The sequence below is a fragment of the Heterocephalus glaber genome, unplaced genomic scaffold (assembly GCF_053883595.1).
Source record: "Heterocephalus glaber isolate CG9 unplaced genomic scaffold, H.glaber_assembly_v1.0 deba00001523, whole genome shotgun sequence".
Classification (NCBI taxonomy): Eukaryota; Metazoa; Chordata; class Mammalia; order Rodentia; family Bathyergidae; genus Heterocephalus; species Heterocephalus glaber.
Window position 1 is genome coordinate 24,303,715 of NW_028258327.1, and position 19,474 is coordinate 24,323,188.

Genomic DNA, 19,474 nt, shown 5'->3' on the forward strand with positions numbered 1-19,474 from the left:
AGATGAAATAATCATCTACAGAGAAAATACTAAGAAATCTCTAGGAGCCCCTAGAACTTGTATTTGAATTTAGCAGGATTAGAAAACACAATGTATATATAAAAATTCAGGTCTATGTATAGTTGCTATAAATGAAGAATTGGATATTGAAATTTAAAAGTTATGTGTGAGTACAAAGGACTTAGTAAAGTAAAAAGAAAAAGAAAAAAAAAGTGTTGGAAGACATTTAGTACCTAATTTTAAGACTTCTTCTAAAGCTACAGTAATCAAGGCAGTGTTGGTGTAAGGAAAGACATATAGACCATTGGAATAAAACAGAGAATCTAGAAATAGAACCAAACATATATGGTCCACTGAGTTTTGAAAGATTATTTAACATTAGCATTTTATAGAATATAAACTCAATTCAAGAGCCGAGCAAAAGACAGTGTTTTTAGCAAAGGGCACTAGAACACCTGGTATCTGTATATAAAAAGTTAACCTCAACCCTTTATTTTCATACATAAAAATAACTTGAAAGGATCTAGGAACCTAAATATGAAAGCCTAAAAGTATAAAACTTTAAGAAGAAATTTTAAGGGAAAATGTTTATGAATTTAGGGTAGGCAAGAACTTCCTAGGATACAAAAAATGATGTATAAAAGAAAAAATTTGATGAATGAGATTCCATCAAAATTTACAACTTTAAATGACATCATTAAAATGAAAAGTAGTCCTTAAACAGACCATATTTACAATGCAAATAACCTATGACCAGACTATATAAAGAACTCTTACAGCTCTTTTTTTTTTTTTTTTTTTTTTTTTGGTACTAGGGATCGAACTTGGGGCCTTGCGCTTGCGAAGCAAGAAGTGAAACCACTGAACTAAATCTCCAGCCCTCTTATAGCTCATTAATAGACAACCCAATTAAAAAGTAGACGCAAGAAGATGATAAATAGCCAGTACAGCACAAGGAAAGGTGTGCCACACTAGAATCAGAAAAATACTAATCAGTACAACAACAAGATTGAATTATACACTCATTAGGGAGATGAAGTTCAAAGTTTTAAAAGCCTTGTCATGACTTTTTCTTTCTGTTGGATTCTCCTCCTTTGCATTTAATTTCTTGTCACACCCGATGGATTCATTCTGCTGAGCTTCCTGGGGTTATGATCCTCATCTTTTCCTAGGATATTGTCTAAAATATTTTAGAGTGCTGGTTTGGTATTCATGAAGTTCCTAAGGTGCTCTTTATCATGAAAATATCTTACTTCTCCATCAATTTTGAAAGATAGTTTTGCAGGGTACATCAGCCTGGGTTGGAGGCTGTTTTCCTTTAGGGCTTGAAATGCATCACTCCAAGCTCTTCTTGCCTTGAGGGTTTGCATTGAGAAGTCTGCTGTGATTCTGATGGACTTTCCTTTGTATGTGATTTGTTTCTTTTCTCTCACTGCTTGTAGAATTTTGTTCTTCTGTTGGATTTCTGGAATCCTAACTATTATAAGCCTATGTGTAGATATTTTTTTGATCAAAGCTAGCTGGAGTCCTATATACCTCACTGATCTGTATGTCAAGTTCTTTTCCCCTGCTTGGGAAGTTTTCTGCCATTACTTCTGTGAACAGGTTTTTTTTTTTTTATGTCATCTGCACTGTCTCCTCTTTCTTCATTGACTCCAATCAGTTTTATGTTATTCTTCTTTGCATTGTCTAGCAGCTGCTGGATTGATTTCTCGTGGTCCCTTATAATTTTAAAGCAATTTTTCTTTTCTTGGTCACTAATTGCAGTCTTATTTTCTATATCTGAAATTCTGTCCTCACATTGGTTCATTCTGTTGCATAGACTTTTGATGGAGTTTTTAATCTCCTGGAAATCTGTTTGCATCTGTTTTATGGATTCCATTTGTTTCCTATGTTGGAATTCCATCATGTTCCTCAGATCCTCTATTTTTTTGTCTGTGTCTTCTATAGATTTATTAATTATGTCTTGCACTATGGGCCCAATCTTTGCTGTTATCTGAGAAATTATTTCTGATTTCATTTTTCCAGATCCTCTTTTGTTGCCAGTTTAGGGAGTCCAGATGGTTGAGTATCAGATTGTTCCATCTCAGTTCCCTTTGGGGTTACTGTAGGTGATCTGGAAGTCTGTTTTTGAGGCTTGTTTATGTGTCTTCTCATTTCCACGGGGGTGCGGTGCTGCTGGTGCCCTTTTGGCTCACCTCCTCTGCCCTAGGAGTGGTGGAATGGTGGTGGGGAGCCTCTTCTTTGGATCTGGGATTGGCTAACCTCCTCTGCCCTAGGAGCAGTGGAATCATGGTGGGGGAGCCTCCTCCTGGGCACTGGGATTGGCTCACCTCCTCTGTCCTAGGAGTGGCGGAATGGCATTGGGGAGCCTCTTCCTAGGTACTGGGATTGGCTCACCTTCTCTGCCCTAGGAGTGGTGGAATGGCAATGCAGAGCCTCTTCCTGGGCGCTGGGATTGGCTCACCTCCTCTGCCTTAGGAGCAGTGGAATAGCGGTGAGGAGACTCTTCCTGGGTGCTGGGCTTGGCTCCAACATTGCTGGTTATAATTGATAAATTATTGACTCATCCTTGTCATGATTTTTTACTGTTGTTGGCTCTTTTATTTTTTATTTTCCCCCCTTTCCCTTTAGTTTCTTGCTTTGCCTGGTGACTTTGCTCTGTTGGGTCTCATGGAGTTGTGACCTTCATTGTCTTTTTCTAGGGTATTGTTTAGAATTGTTTTGAGTGCTGGTTTGGTGTTCATGAAATTTCTCAGGTGTCCTTTGTTGTGGAAGTATCTAATTTCACCATTGATTTTGAAAGATAATTTTGCAGGATACAACAGTCTAGGTCGGAAGTTATTTTCTTTTAGCGCTTGAAATACTTCACTCCAGGCTATCCTTGACTTGAGGGTTTGTGTTGAGAAGTCTCCTGTGATTCTGATGGGCTTTCCTTTGTAGGTGATTTGTTTGTTGTCTCTCTCTGCTTGTAGGATTTTGTTCTTCTGTTGGGTTTCTGGGATCTTGACTGTTATATGTCTAAGTGTAGACATTTTTTGATCGTGGCTAGTTGGAGTTCTATGTGCCTCACTTATCTGTATGTCAAATTCTCTACCTCTGTCTGTGACATTTTCTCTTATTACTTCTGTGAATAGTTTTTTTTTATGTCATTTGTACTTTCTCCTGCTTTTTTGTGGACTCCTATCAGTCTTATGTTATTCTTCTTTGTATCATCTAGCAGCTGCTGGATTGATTTCTCATGGTCCCTTACTATTTTTAAGAAATCTTTGTTTTCATGGTCACTAAGTGCAATCCTGTCTTCTATATCTGATATTCTATCTTCACATTCACTCAATCTGCTGTGAGTACTTTCAGTGGAGTTTTTAATCTCCTGGATATCTGTTTGAATCTGTTTCATGGATTCCATTTCTTTCCTATGTTGGGCATTCATGGTTTCCATTTTTTTCCTATGGTGGGCAATCATGGCTTCCAGCATGGTCCTGAGCTCATCTATTTTTTTTTATCTATTTCTGTTCTAGAGTCTCTAATCATGTCTTTCATTCTGCTCACCTCTCTGTAATTATCTAGGAAATTATTTCTGTTTTGAATTTTTCTAGAGCTTCATTCATCTGTTTTGTTACTTCCTGTGCTATCAGTTCAGGGTGTCCAGGTGGTTGATTATCATATTTTTCCATCTGGTTTCCCCCAGAATTTGCCTTTGGTGAGCTGGAAGTCTGGGTGTGTGTCCTGCCAAGGTGTCTTCTCATTTTAAATTCTGTTGTTGGTGCTGTTTTTTCGCTTTAATTCCTGGGCTGATACTTCAATATTTCTTATTGTGAGTATCTTTATTACTTGTGTTTAGAGCCCCTATGGAGTGATTACTTCGCAGAGATACCTTCCAGGTGTAGCTGGACTTTTTAGGCTTTGAGTCTCTAGTGACTCTTAGACAATCTCATTTTCAGTATACTAGGGAGGACAACTGATTAGATCAATCACGACACCTTAGCCCAACTGACACAATCAGCATCAACAATAGCATCAAACACAGCTTAGAAAATGACAATTTGTTGTAGCAGTTAATTTGTCACCTTTAACCAAGCTAGCTAGATCAAAATCTAGGGCCAACCCAAAATATGTTTGTAGTAAGTAAACCCTTGAATATAGCAAATTTTCCCTTTTGGATAAGTATTTAGAAAGGGGTTGGGGAGGCAGGTTTAGAGAGATAGAGGGAGAGGGAAAGGTTAGAGGTGAGGCTAGAGTACTCAGGAAGATCATGCAAACTGTGGGAATCTGTTGAAGATAGAAGGAAAAGCAAAAGAGCAGAGACAATTACAGAACAAACTGACAACTATAGGGAAGGTAGAAATTGTATTCACCTTCCTGTATCAGTGACAGTTGAGAGGACAGAGAGATAGAAACAATTCAAAATGGGACAGGAACAGGAATAAAGAGGGAGAGAAATATAGAGCCCAGAGGGACAGAGAGAGAGAAAAAGAAAAGAAAAGAATATATATACACATATATATATTTATATATATGTGTATATATATATTTATATATATGTATATATATATATTTATATATATGAATATATATATATATAAAACAAAACAAAAGTTCTCCCTCAGGATATGTCTCTGTTGTCCTGGTAGACAATGTGGGTAGCTGTGTGCAGGTCCAAGTCAATTAGTCTCAGCAAGCCAGGTGTAGTCTACTGAGACTCAGGCTCATTTCTGGCTGCAAGGTCCAAGTTGAGGTCAGTGACCTGCTGCAGGATTAAACTCTGCAAGGATCTACTGTAGGTTCCAGCTGTCCTCCCCACTAAGATAGTCCAGGTTTCTATGGGAGGTGCTGATTCCACCAACTTACAATGGTCCAGTGTGCTTTTATTGAAGAGACTTTCTTAACTTTCCCAGTGGGCTTCAGTTTTCATTGAGGAGCCTCAGAATGGCCCTCTCTGTTGTTCACTTCTGCTCTATCTTCTGGGGCTCATAACCATGGCCTTTATGTTGCCCCTGGAGCCTCTGCTGTGTGGATTTGGATACCACGCTGTGTGGCATGGTCTGGTGGGTTCCTGCGTGGGTGGACGCTGCTGCCCTATTTCGAATCCTGTTGCCTTGGTCTGGTGGTCTGGTGTCCTCTGCGTCTTTGTAGTGTGGAACCAGGTGGCTGGCTGTCTGCAGCGGGGTGATTTGGCATCTTCTGCACGACTTGGGACCTCGGTAGGGCGTGCACAGACCTGCCTGTCTGCAGCAGGCTGATTCGGCGTGTTCTGTGCGACTCAGGACCTCGGTAGGGCGTGGGCAGACCTAGTGCTATTCCTTTTTAAACTAATTTATTACGTATATATCTAGGAGCTTAAAAGAATAAATTCTTTCGATTGCACCTATGCTTCCAAATAGTGGAATAAATATAAATGTATCCCATAATTATGCTCTCAAGTCTATAACTGCATGCTTGAGAGTACGACAATTTCAACAATGCCAAATGATTATTATTCCTCTTGATTATCACTCTTTACTGAAGAGACATGGTGGGTAGAAACTTAATTTTTTTTTTTTATGTCATATTTTAAAGGGGCAGTGCATGACTATACTGCTGGGAAAATTTGGATCTTAAATTTTATAAGGATAATCGGAAATAGTAAAAAATAACTTTTTTTTTTTTTGGTACTGGGGATCGGACTCGGGACCTTGCGTTTGCGAGGCAGGCAGCGGGCACCACTGAGCTAAATTCCCAGCCCATAAAAAATAATTTAAAATTATGAGAAAAGGAAAAAATGGAAACAAAGTCTTTGTAAATAGGGAAGGGTGGAGGGGGTAAAGGGAGGACAGGAAATGGGGGAAAAAATAAGAACCAAGATATATCACATAAAGGTACAAGTACCCAATGATAAATGTAAATATATTGTATACCTAAAATTTACCAATAAAAGAATCTAAGGAAAAAAATAACTTTTAAAACTTGTTTCATCTTAAATATTGTGAAAATTTTTAGTCATCCTTTATTGAAATACAAGTAGTCTTAGTGTGTTGCTCAACTGATTTAAGAATTTTGCTCAGTTCTGTGGTCAGTCACATTTAGGAATTAATGCTATTTAATAGCATTTTTTTGTGTTATATAGAAAACTAAAATGGAACATCTGTCAACATCAGGCAAAACTCACGTGCTTGTTTGTTACTGTAGATTAATGGTCATAATAGTATTTTGTTTGCAGATCCCTCAAGAAAATTTTGAAAAATTGTTCATCTTTCCCTAATTTAGCATCTAAAACCTTTTGAACACTTATCTGAATAGTTACAAAGAATGTAGTTTCTAGCATATTTCAAATATTGATATTTCAAAATGCAATGTTTATATTTCATTTAAGTATATCCAGGAAATACAATATTCTCTCTTCCACTTAAAATATACAGCTACATTTTAAAAAGAGAAATAGTGTAAATTTTCTTTAGCTTCATAAATTTGTATTTTTTTAATGTATTGTTTATTGATACATTATGATCACACTGATTATTAAGAATTTGTACCTTTACATGATATATTTTGGTTCTTATTTTTTCCCATTCCCCTTCCCTCCCTTTAGCTCCTCTCTATTTACATAAGCTTTGTTTGTATTTTTTCCTTCTTTTTTATTTTTTCTTTGCCCTCTTTCCTTTTCCTTGCCCCCCATAAATTTGTATTTTAATCCCACTCCTATTCATTTTATCATCATACATTTAATGCTTGAAAGTCTCATTGATCAAGCATTTTTCTTTTAGGAAAACTGTAAAGTGATATTAATACTGTCTGTGATTTAGGTTTCAATTGACAAAAATTATTTTATTAAGAGTATTACTGCTAGGCATGGTAGTGCATGCCTGTAATCCCAGACCTCGGGAGGCTGAGGCAGGAGGATCGCTGCAACTTCGAGGCCAGCCTGGGCTACATAGTGAGTTCAGGGCCAGACTGAACTACAAAGTGAGACCCTGCCTCAAAAAACCAAAAAAAAAAGAAAAAGAAAGAATATTACTAATGTATAATTCCTCTAACAACAGATATCTATGGTTAATTAGCATAAAATTTTAATTGTCAACAACCGTTTAATGAAATGAAGAGTTCCCCTTCTCCAGTTCATGTACATGTTATTACATGTTACTTAACAGATGAGAATGGACTCTTGTTATAGTAGTATCATTTAATTTTTAGAACTTTCAAGTTATGTGCCAAAAATCAAATTGAATTGAATATATCATGCAAAGTTATTTATTTATTTATTTATTTATGTTGGTACCGGGGATCAAACTTGGGACCTTGCGCTTGCAAAGAAGGTGGCAGAACCACTGAGCTAAATCCCTGGCCCTGATGCAAAGTTATTTTAAATGGTTTCCAATGGACAGTTCTATTATATCCTCCTTTAAAATTGTCAGCAGTAAAGACTTGGAAGCAACTTGAATTGCAGAGGAATTCGCTACACAGTCACAAATCAGAATCATCTCTTTATTAATTTCTGGTATTTCCAGAAGTCTTTATCAAGATTTTGTAAATGCCCAATAGTTTCTGTTACTCTTTACTTAAAAACATTTACATTTGCTATACTCATAAAAGGTTGGAAAATTCAAATAGAAATTTCAATATATTTTCTGCAGGACAACCTTTTTCTAATATAAAAAAAATTTAGTTTTGTCTCAACCTTGAAATTTCAGATTTTGCTTATTCACTTAATGGAGAATATTTATTTGCCATATAACTTAATTAGTAGAACAGTCCATTTTTATCAAAGATTTTGGGCAATTAAACTCTCTGCCAGAAAAATAATGACTTTATTTTCAGTTAAGAAATCTATATGTAGGAAAATGGATGAACCTTGACATTAAGTGAAGTAAATCAGACATACAAGCTTAGACATCACATGATTTCTCTTATATGAGAACCAGTATATAAATAAATAAAGTACAAAATAAAAGATAGGGAATAGGAAATAGCAAGATGGATCTTTGGCATATGGGAAGGAAACTGAAAGACAGTGTGGGGGGCGGGGAGAGTGGAGGGAAATGAGATTTTTTTAAAAGGGGAAGGATTGTGAAGTACTGTGTATACACACCAAGTCCCTGTGAGAAACATGATCATCATGTACTACAAACATGCACAACAGAATTATATAAATAAAGAGGTCTGAGAGATTCAGGGCAGAAAGAATGGAGGGAGACTAACAAAAAGAATTAAGAATGTATGTACATGTACCAACTTCCCACAATGAATGTGATCATTATATGCTATAAAAAAAAAGAAATCTAATATTCTTTTGGACTATTATAAACATCACTAAGAGATAATTTATGGAATAAATCTTTATATTATTGAGTAATAAAAGTCATGCTAACAAGTTTAAAGTGATGCAGATATCATTATGCTGATTTGCTCAAAAGGTGCAGTATAAAATAACTTTCATTGGTCTGTACTAAAGCACTGTAATATATGGAGTAGAGTATAAGCCATGTTTAAAATAGGGGTATGAAAAAAAATTTAGTAAGCATATATGTATGTATGTACTATATTCTGATGTTAGGCTTTTAGAAATAATTAAAAATATGTCAATAAAGGATTCATTAATTTTGTTAGACATAGTGATCAAATTTCCCATATACTTAATGAAAGAAAAAATACATATTGGTAGAAATAACTGGTTTAGTGATTAGTAAATAATTTTGTGTTTTGGATAAAGCTATAGAAAATATGAAACATTTTATAAAATATAAGATTAGCTGTAAAATAATATTACTAAATTTGAGAAAATATTATCTAATATCTAAGTGATGATATACCTTTTATTGTATGAAATCAGATGAAATTTTTATCTGCAGGTTTTAGCTAGTATATACTGAAATACTTAGTAGCCTTGGAAAATACTTAATTTATATTAAAACAATTTCACTATTTATTTTTTTCAACTGTTTGAAGATTTCTTTCTTTCCTCTGGATATATTTAACTATTGAAAATAGCTGGAAACGTATATTTTTAGGTAAACGTATGAGCTTCAGCATATAGCTCTTTTGTATTTTCAAGAGTGAAGCTACTTCCCACTAATCCACTCTATACTGTTTGAAATCTGAACCAAAATACCTTCCTTCTAGTGCCACAGTTCACTTACAATAGGAACATGTGAAAGACTGGGTAGGACAAGCCTCACCAAATCCAAGAAGACCTCCAACATTTGCATACCTTCAGATAGTGCAGTATTTTCAGAATAAGTGATTAGGTATCTTTCTTTTGTGAGATAGAGGACAGTGTAGTGTTAAAGGATATAGGGGAGAACCTATATGAGTGGGGTTTTTTTTGGTAGAACTATGCGAGATCTTAGTTCAATTTTAGGGAAGAGATAAAAATGGTAAGTATCTGGAAATTTATTGCCTTTAAACAATTCATGCCTTGGAAAGTCATACCATAACCTAGTTAGGTTTAGGGCTCCAAGAGCAAGTGAACTTTGAGATAAGAAGTAGAAGCTGTTAATGTCTTAAGAATTGATTAAGGGCTGGGGTAGAGTGCTTGCCTAGCATGTCTGAGGCCCTGAATTTGATTCTCAGTGCCACACATACACAAAAAATAATGATTGCTTGGAAACTGATAGAGTGTTACTTCTGCCATATTCTTCAGTCAAAGCAGTGATAGACCATCCAGAACCAAGAAGACCTAGACCTCTTTTATTTTTTTGGTACCAGGGATCGAACTTGGAACCTTGCACTTGTGAGGCAGGTGGTGGCATCACTGAGCTAAATCGCTGGCCCTAAACCTCATTTTTTAATGAGAAAAATATTGAAGAATTTGTGGGCATCTTTAATACAACTTTGCCTCTATGTACTAAACACCGTTAGATCATTGTAAGGCAGGAATGAATAAAACAGACATAGCAATTTCCTTCCTGAAGCCTGTGATCCAACAGAAGAGAAAAGAAGCAGTTAAAATACTGTGTGATAAACACCATGACAGATTTCAGGGTGCTATGGACTCATACAGGAGGAGCCTCCAACCCAGAGAGAAGTGGAGTTCAGGCACATCTCTCCAAGGGAAGTAACCTGAGAACTCTGTTGTGAATTGAGTTTTATTGATACGATTATAGCACAACCATACTTTTTGAAAGCTCATTTCTTACCTATGTTATACAGTATTCAGAGGGAACTACTGATGGATTTGGAGTGATAGTACCAGTTTGATTTTGTGTATGGGTGAACTAAATCTGAGGGAAAGTGGACATTATTTGGCTTGAGTTGGGTTGGAGTTTCTTAGGATCTAGCAGTAGCAACCTTCCTTGGAAAATTCTTTGGAAGAGTTGCCTCTCATCAGAGGAGTTTGTTTGAACTGTATTTGGCACTATGTCAAGTCTGACCATGTGGCTTAATCTATTGATGAATTTTCATTTCCCTGAAAAGAAAAAGATATTTACTACCCAGGGACAGTGCCTTTAACCAGCAGGCTTTTCATTTGTCTTAATAAAGGCTTGTCTCTCTAATTCTCAAAATATTCATGTGAGACTCTGTCACTTTTCTAAAACATTAGAAAAAGAAATGAGACTAATTGTTTGAATGGTTTGATAAGTTAGCTTTTGGTTTAGATAAACTAATCTGTAAGAAAACAGCCTTTCCCAGCATTCAGGAGGCTGAGGTAGGAGAATCACCATGAGTTTGAGGTTAGCCTGAGCTACATAGTAAATTCAAAGCCACCCTGGACTACATAGTGAGTCCCTGTCTCAAAAAACAAAACAAAACAAAACAAAACAAAACAAAACAAAACAAAGAAAGAAAAAAAACCCCACAGCTTTCCAGTGTAAAGATCAGCAAAAGGAAAGACTTCTGGATAAAAGCCCGGAGTTAAGATTGTGAGGTTTATGTTATTCCATAATTTCAAAGGAACTTGAAAACAAAACTTCTACTAAGAAGCTGTTACTGTCCAAGAATGCTGTTTATCAGAAAAATGAGAATGAAAGTATTTGAGTAAACTTTAATCAGCTTACAGTAAGTAATGAAAGTTGTTACATTAATGACAGAGGCTCCTGAAAGACTCTCGAGTTGGGATCATGCACCAGTATGGCTAAATTTCATGTAAACAGCAGTATAAACCTTAGTTGTCTGAGTAGACTGTTATATGTATATAAGTAATTGAATTCTACTGTGTTCCTTTTTTCCCCTTGCTGTCTTGTTCTTAGTGCCTTTGACTTTTACATAAAACAGGGACGTTACTTTGGTGCACTCTGTCACTGAATGTCTCTATTATTTCTGCTCTTGGATCCCAGTTCACAGTTTATATTGGCTCCATGGCTCTCATTCCACAGACATCCAGTAACAAGTATTTTTTCCTTGAATTGCCATTAAATGTTTGGTTTGATATGATGTATGTATTTTCTCTTGAAAGTAGAAGCACTTTTCACCCCTTTCATTGTATTTGTAATGGTTGGAGGAAAACCTTAACAGCCTAGATGTGAGACTGATTATTTTGATAGAATTTGCTAACTCATACAGGATAGATGCTTGACAAGTATTTGGTACTTACACAGTTGGCATTTTTGTATAGGAGTCTATATACTGTGGCTGTTTGTCCATATTTATCCTAAATTTAGCTACTGCTGCTTGCCTCTGGGTGTTTAAAATTTTCATCACTATAATGTCATACTCAAACAATTTTAGTCTGGCTTATCAGATATTTTTGGTGTCTTTGCTATTACTTTCTTTACTGGGTGGGATTTAAAAAGAAACAAACACCATCCAAGGAACAGAAACCAAAGTAGACAAGGTTGACTATTTTCCCTGCAAAGTTAAATTACAGAATTTTTTTGTCTTTTCTCCTACCATAGAACATGTTGAAATAATAGTAAAGCAGATTCAGAAAGACATGGATATGTTAGCTACTATATTTTCTTAACATCCAGTGTTACAGAAAAGTATGAACCTATGTTCCTAAATGTGTCTGATTTAGTATTTAACAGCTTTATAAATGCAAGCCTGAATTAAATATGTTACCTAAGTACTTCCTCTTCTCTCCCCCTCTCCCTTTTCCTTTCCTCTTTTTGTGGTACTGAAGAGTGATTGAATCCAGGGCTTCACAGTAAGCTACCTCTCCAGCCCTTTTAAATTTTTTATTTTGAGACAGGGTATTGGCTGTGTTGCCCAGGCTGGTCTCAAACTTGTGATTTTCCTGCCTCATCCTTCCGACTAGGTGGGATTAGTGGCCTGCATCACCAGGCTTAGCCCTACCTTTTTATTCTTTTTAAAAATTTCAATGTAATACAAGTAGACATTAACAAAGAAAATATTTTTAAAAAACAATTTTCTATGAAAAAATAAAGCAAAATTGAAGAATAACATTAGTTATACACTGTGTACCATAATTTTAAAGGAATGGCCAAAATATTAGAATATAAGTCATAAACAAAAATGACTCTTACAAAAAAGAAACAAATAGATAACAGCACAAAACTTTCTTTTCAATGAACTAAGAGGACCTAGTGGTATAAATGAAACAAATTAGCATATATATTGAAATTTTTGAAACCACGGAATATATAATTTGGGGAATTATTAGAACTTCTCCCTACTTCCTATTTCTCTATGTTCTTTTTTTTTTTTTGGTACTGGGGATCAAACTCGGGTCCTTGCACTTGCGAGGCAGGCGGTGGAACCACTGAGCTAAATCCCCAGCCCCTATATGTTCTTTTTTTTAATGTTTTAAGATTTAATAGAAATTAGGTTCCATTAATTTTATATTGTATTTTATATAAAATAGCCACCGCAAGAATTTACATAGATTAGAAGGAAGATAGAGGGTTAAGGAGGGCCTAGTCCTGTGGGATATTTTCTCAGAGTGTGAAAGTCAGAGTTCAGTTGGGGAAAGGGGTTCAGATTGTCAGATTAAGTGGATGTTGAAAAAAGCTAAAATGCAGGCCTTTGGGTGGATAACCAGATGCTAGGAGCACCAGTATTACAAAGGCGCCATTCTTAAACACAGCCCCATCTAGTCATCCAAGTAGATTCTTGCCTGTGATGTAGGAAAAACCATTCCAAAGATGTCTTTCCCATTAGGCGAAGTCTCTAACATTCATTCAGTGTTGCATATAGGGATGACCTCTCCTTGCCCAGAAGAGGAAGAAACCCACAACTTTTGGACATTGTTAACGCAATCTTCCCAATTTTAGTCCTTATTTCCACATTAATTTTCTAACACCAGAGTAACAAGGCAGCACTCAAACATATAGTGTCCAATTTATTTCACTTAAGAGTATAGTCTCAAGGTCCATCCACTTAGCTATAAATGTCTGAAGCTCATTTTTCTTTTTTGGCATAGTATTCCATTGCATAAAAAAATCACATCTTCTTTATACATTTGTCAGTTGATGGGCATTTTGTCTGTTTCCAAGATTTAGTTATTAACGTTTTTATTCTTGGTTCAAATTTAAAAAATGATTCTTAAACTCTTTGTAGTAATCCTATACATATTTAAAAACCATTATCATTTTCCCTTTATGTCTTCTTGCTATGTCCTTCTTAAAATCTTTCCTTTAAGGGTATCTTTTTAAAGCACTAAATTATCTTTGCTGCTTTTTAAAGACCCTTTTAAAAATTCTGTGATCAGTTTAAATCTTATTATACCAAGGTTAATTTGATTGAAAACATATAAGACTTTGATACGGCATATTCCGTCAAGTTGTTGTAAAACCATTGTTTCCTGTGAACTTCCTTTCCAGTAATGGTACACATTCTTGGTCTTTCCTCATGTAAACTTGTAAGATGGTGAAGAATACCCCTCCTCAGCATATTAAGAATTGAACTCATTTTTCATTTTTCAGGGATTCCCCATTGGAGATGTTTGTGTTGTTATTAAAAGTTGTGGATAGGTAAATATAAGGCCAGAGTACATATATTGAGAAAATAATACAGCATAGAGAGTTTACATTTTATGAAATGGATAAAACATTAACATCTATACAAACATCTATCAAAGTGTACTTTGCCATCCATATGAAAGTTAGGACTAGTTGGCATGACCTCTATAGAAGAATAAATCATTTTCTTAAAAAAAAACCTGTTTTTCATTCAGTAGATATTGATCATTATACAATGAATGCCAGTTTATACTGACAGATTGAACAAAAAGAAAATTAGTCCATTTGTTGTGCTTGATGAAGCAGTCTTTAAAATTGTCATTAATTGTGGACAAAATATATAATGTAGTATTAATAATAATCAACACTTTTAGGCCGGGGATTTAGCTCAGTGTTTTTGCCACCTGCTGCACACGTGCAAGGACCTGAGTTCGATCTCTGGTACTAAAAAAAAAAAAAAAAAAAATCAACACTTAGAAAATAGATGGATTATTTTACTACCAGTAATTTGAAACTGCAAGGTGTTATTTCCATCTTGCTAGAGAAAAATATTTTCATTGTGTGATGGCAGATTTTACATTTATCTGAAGGACAAAAATAAGGTCATTGATTTGCTGGAAAAAATAGGAAATTTACAGATAATAATCAGCCCAAATTCTCTAAATAAAGGGTATTTTTAAAATCATGAAACAAACATCTCAGATCATTTTAATAGATTGTATAGAGTATTTACATTAAGTTCAGTGTCAGGAATAGACATAAAACCAACAATGGTACATCATCTTTGTTTTATGTGTTAGCTTTCTGACACTATGACAAAAATAACTGAGAAAATCACCTTAACGGAAGGTGAAGATTTTGCACACAGTTTCAGAGGTTTTTGGTCCATGGCTACTTGACTCTCTTACTTCTGGGGCCCTGGTTAGGTAGAACATCATGGTGGAGAGCATATGGTAAAACAAAGGTGCTCACTTCAGGGTTGCTGGAAGCAGAGAAGGTAAGAGTCAGGAATAAAATACTAATGACTTATTTCCTCCAGAGTGGCCTTACCTCATAAGAACTCATTCCGCTATGAACTCATCAGTGGATTAATCCATCGATAAGGTTAGCATCTTCATAATCCAGTCACCTTGCAAAAGCCCCATTTCTGAACATATGAGGTTTTTGGGACACATTTTTGATCCAAGCATAACATGTTATTAACAATCAGAAAGGTCTTTGATCTCCCACGTGTTGTTCCTCCTTTATCTTCAAGTAATGACCTACATGAACAGACACGTAATGGGTATCTGAACTATAAGGAAGAGTAGGAGAAAAATCACAGAAAATATATTTAAAGAATATTTATCCATTTTAAGATTAATAATTAATCTTAACCTTTTCACTTATAAACAAAATTAATACCCCAGTTACATAACATTAAAAACTGTCTTCAATATTTTATAAAGCATTTAGCTTTAATAATGATTTTCATTTCATTTAAAAATTTTTTATTTTTATTAGTATATGCTTCCAGTACATCATTACATTCATCATGGGGAGTTGGTAATGTATGTAACTATGAACAAAAGCCATTCTTAAGATATAAGGTATATAATCAACATTACATATTGAAGCAGTGCTTTAAACCATCAATACCATGTTGTCACATATCACGTGTACCCACATATACCCCAGTGTACTCTTTTCAACTGGAAAAGGATATCTCATGTCAACAACTCCCCTAGGAGTGGCTAGAAGAATAGATTGTCCGACTGTTAAATCCACTTGGTATCTAGATTCAGAGGTGTTGTATTCATTAGTCATGGAGCGAGCTGAGCAGTGCATCAGAAGAGCATGTATGTAAGCAGCCAGGCACAGTCACAGCAGTTTGTGATTCCTAGAGTTTAGGGAAAATGGAACCATATAGGGTGTGGGGGAGGGACTTAAATGATGCTAATCAGCTTTTGTGAAAATACATTGTTTAAAGCATGCAGGACAGAAAACTGCAGTCAATAATCAGCAGCTTTAAAACTTAAAAAACAAACACTTGAAATATATATTTCATAATACAAGGAATATGTATATTTGTTAGAAATGTAGGACTGTGAATACCCTTCTGATAGGACAGCATTCAGAGGAGCAGAAAACTGTTCCCTGCACAGTGTGGTCCCCAGAAGGCCTGAGGTAGGAACACTCCAACCATGGCTCTGTCTCTCTATTTTCCTCACCATTGTTTTAATATTACTTTCTCAAGAAGTATAAAAATAGGTTATAATTATGTTTAGCCAGCAATAAATATACCTAAATCAGACATTAAAAATACATCTCTGAACAGTGAAAATCTGCCTTCATCCACTTGTTATGATTCTGCCTTATTTGACTTTTAAAGGTAAAGCCCTTAAACTTGGATGCTTAAGTCAGTTTTGAATTTGAGATGTTTTCCAAGTATCATTGTGAAAAACAAACAGAAATAACATAAGAAGAAGAGGCTGTAGAATTAAGCAGCTTTTGAAGCATCATTTTTAAAGGGTTGGAGGGATGGCCCATCATCCTGAGTAGTCTGTCTTGCTGGCACATGCAGAGTCCCACAGGGCTCTCACACCACTACATTGGGAAAACCACCTGGAAGCTCACCAGCCCACCACTCCTAAAGTATCATGTTGCCAGTTCTAGTCTAAGGTTTCAAAGTTTGAGGTTAAACCAAAAGAAGCTGCAGTTTGTCTTTTCATAATCACTTACTCATTCATCACTATATTATTTGCATAACAAGAAAAGAAATTATCCTGTATGCACTGTACTTGAGAAGAAAATGTCTTTCAGGACAGGTGTGTTCAAATAAGGTATTCTAAGAGTTCCACAAAGAAAGTCTTTGAATAGGCCTATGCCCCTAAAGAGTTCATATTTTAACTAAACAACATAGTTTAAGCCCTACTGTGGTGCTTGCATGGATTAGTTACAATTATGAGGTTACTGCTTCCAAAAGAACTATTAAAACTATTATTAAAAACTTTTTTCACAAACAGAAATGCCCTACAAGTCATATCATTGCTCACAGGGTTATTAGAATCTATGCATAGAAGATATTAAAGACTAGAAGACCCAGAAAGAGACCTTAGGGCCATGGCTCCAGCCAGCATGCCTAGGACCAGGTCACTCTCTTTATCTTGGTACCACTCATTAATGATGACTTAGTTGACAGGCTGCTGCCAAAGAGAGCCTTGCATGGGTACCAGTAAGGCACTGTATATGCCTGCCCATTTGCGGGATAGAAAACCTGGGTTTCTGCCAGGTATGGACCACTGCTGTGTGGACCACAAGCCATATATATGCCTCGGGTTGGTACTGGATAGGCCATGTAAGGAAGGGGCCAGGAAGCCACGGCTGTCTGGTCAGAAAAGACTGTGAAATCAACATATGCCATAATTGTTCTTGCATCCTGCAGTGTAAATTTCCAGGACAAACAGACATCTATGTTTTGTGCACAAAGACCTGTTGTCTTTGTCTTCCCATCTCAGAAAACATTCTAAAGCAGATAATCTTTTGGCTCCAATCTGGAAACTGAATGTCCCAACTCTCTTGCCCTGTGCAGATACTGGATCCAGTCCACTGGCATATGGACTTTATCCTTGATACTCAGCCAAGTCTGATCATTGTAATAGATCAAGTGGCCATCTGACCATAGATCAAACCAGTTCTTCCAGAACTTCAAAATAGTACGTTGTTACAGCACCCATCCACTCTTCACAAACAACATTCCTTTGCCTGTGAACTGTCAGCTGCCAGGAAGAAGCTGGGTGGGAGAGAGGCAAGGAGTCCAGCATACTGATGTCACCCCGTGGTGCACATTTGTTTATCTATTTTTATAAATAAAGTCTATGGAAGGAGAATTTCTACATTCAGCTTTCCTACTTCTCTGGTAGCTATCATGTATTGTAGTGGAAAATGAAGATAAAGTGGGGAAGCCATTCTATTATAATCTGGAGATTGGAAAGGAGAATACCATTGACCAGAGAATATTGAGTTAGAGCTTACTGGTCTCTAGATTCAACTTTCCTTTACTTAACTGTAAATAACTTAGGCTAGAGAAGTTAACTAAGACTTCATAGTTGTGACTAAAACTACTGTTGCTATCCAGTATCCTTTTAGACCTATAAAGTATGAGTCCTCAGTAAATTGCAATGTGTTAGTTATATAAATCAGTGTCCAAAATTGTGAGATCAACATATATAGTTTCATAGTATTTTAATTTATTTTATGGTAATACTTAAGACTCCTTTGAAATTGGAGGACTATGGGAAGCAAAAACTGGAAATGTATGAAGGCCAGAAAAGTAACATAATTAATAAATATTAATTCTCAAGGCAAAGTACATGGAAATATTTCATTAAAGAATCAGAACCAAGATTACTAATTTATGTTTGTGTAAGTCATTAAAATACATTTTTTATGTCTCAGTTTTGCCTCTTTAAGGATTTTGTTTTCAGGCAAGAAAAGAGAGTTAAGCCAAAAGGAATGCCACATTAAGGACCATTATTACTTCCTTAAAAGATATCTGGTAACCTGTATATCTTCCACACTTTCCCATGTAGTTAGTTCTACTTCTCATAAGTTTCAGAAATTCTAGTTAGGCCACTGATTTGCTTTCTCAATTCTCTATCCTCTTACTTTGATCATTAGTCCATGTCTTAGTTACTTTCTTATTGTGGAGACACAATTCTAGATACTGATGTCTATAAGAAGGAAATGTTTATTTTGGCTCACAGTTTGTAGACGTTTCAGTCCATAGTCAGCTGGCTCCAAAGCAGGGCAGTATGGCAGAGGAGAAACAGCTCATGGTGTGGCAGTTGGAAGCAGAGAGACAGCTCATGGGAGGAGGGAAGGAGATAACACCCTTCCAGAGCACGCCTACAGTGACCCACCTCCTCTGGTCAGGCTTCATCTCTCAAATCACATTTAGCTATAAACTCATCAGTGGACTAGTCTACTGATGAGTATTATGCCCTCATGATCCAGTCACCTCCCCAAAGCTCCACCTGTGATTGCTTGAGGCTTTGGGAGGATATCGAGATAATAAACCATTAACAGTTCCTAGTTTATAGATCTTTCTGTTCACGTTGGCTCTAGACCCCCTCATCTATGGATAGGAAACTCTGATTGGTTGTGGCCAAGTTTCCTAGTCTACCTCATCTTCTGCCTTCTCTCCAGTCAGCTGGCAGTATACCATATGCCTTGATGCCCCCATAGACTAGTATTTAGAAAGAATTTGTTCCCTCATGGTACAGTTGAAGGAGTACTGCTCTAGAAACCTGAAGATCAAAGATCTTGTTCTACTTCTGCCAATAAGTAGCTGGTTAAGCTTGAAAAAAAATCAGTTAGGCCGGGGATTTAGCTCAGTGGTACCAGCGCCTGCCACGCAAGTGCAAGGTTCCGAGTTCGATCCCTGGTAACAAAAAAAAAAAATCACTTGTTTTCCTCTGCTCAGAGAGAAATATATTTACATTCACTTCATATTTCTCACAAAAATATGAAATAAAATCATTTTTGGAAAAAAATAAAATGTATGAAAAGTATAAAGACTAATTGCAAATAACTATATACCCGTTATCTGGAGTTGATATTTGTTAACATTTTGTCACATTTGGTTTTTTAAAAAATGGTAA

At 36.0% G+C, this 19,474-nt stretch overlaps 1 protein-coding gene and 1 pseudogene across 1 annotated transcript in view; one reads left to right on the forward strand and one right to left on the reverse strand.

Moving 5' to 3' along the window:
• Me1 (malic enzyme 1) overlaps positions 1–19,474 on the forward strand; it is a 200,663-nt gene that overhangs the window by 57,036 nt on the left and 124,153 nt on the right. The window lies entirely within an intron of this gene.
• On the reverse strand, positions 16,905–17,568 carry LOC106010687 (pleckstrin homology domain-containing family B member 2 pseudogene; annotated as a pseudogene).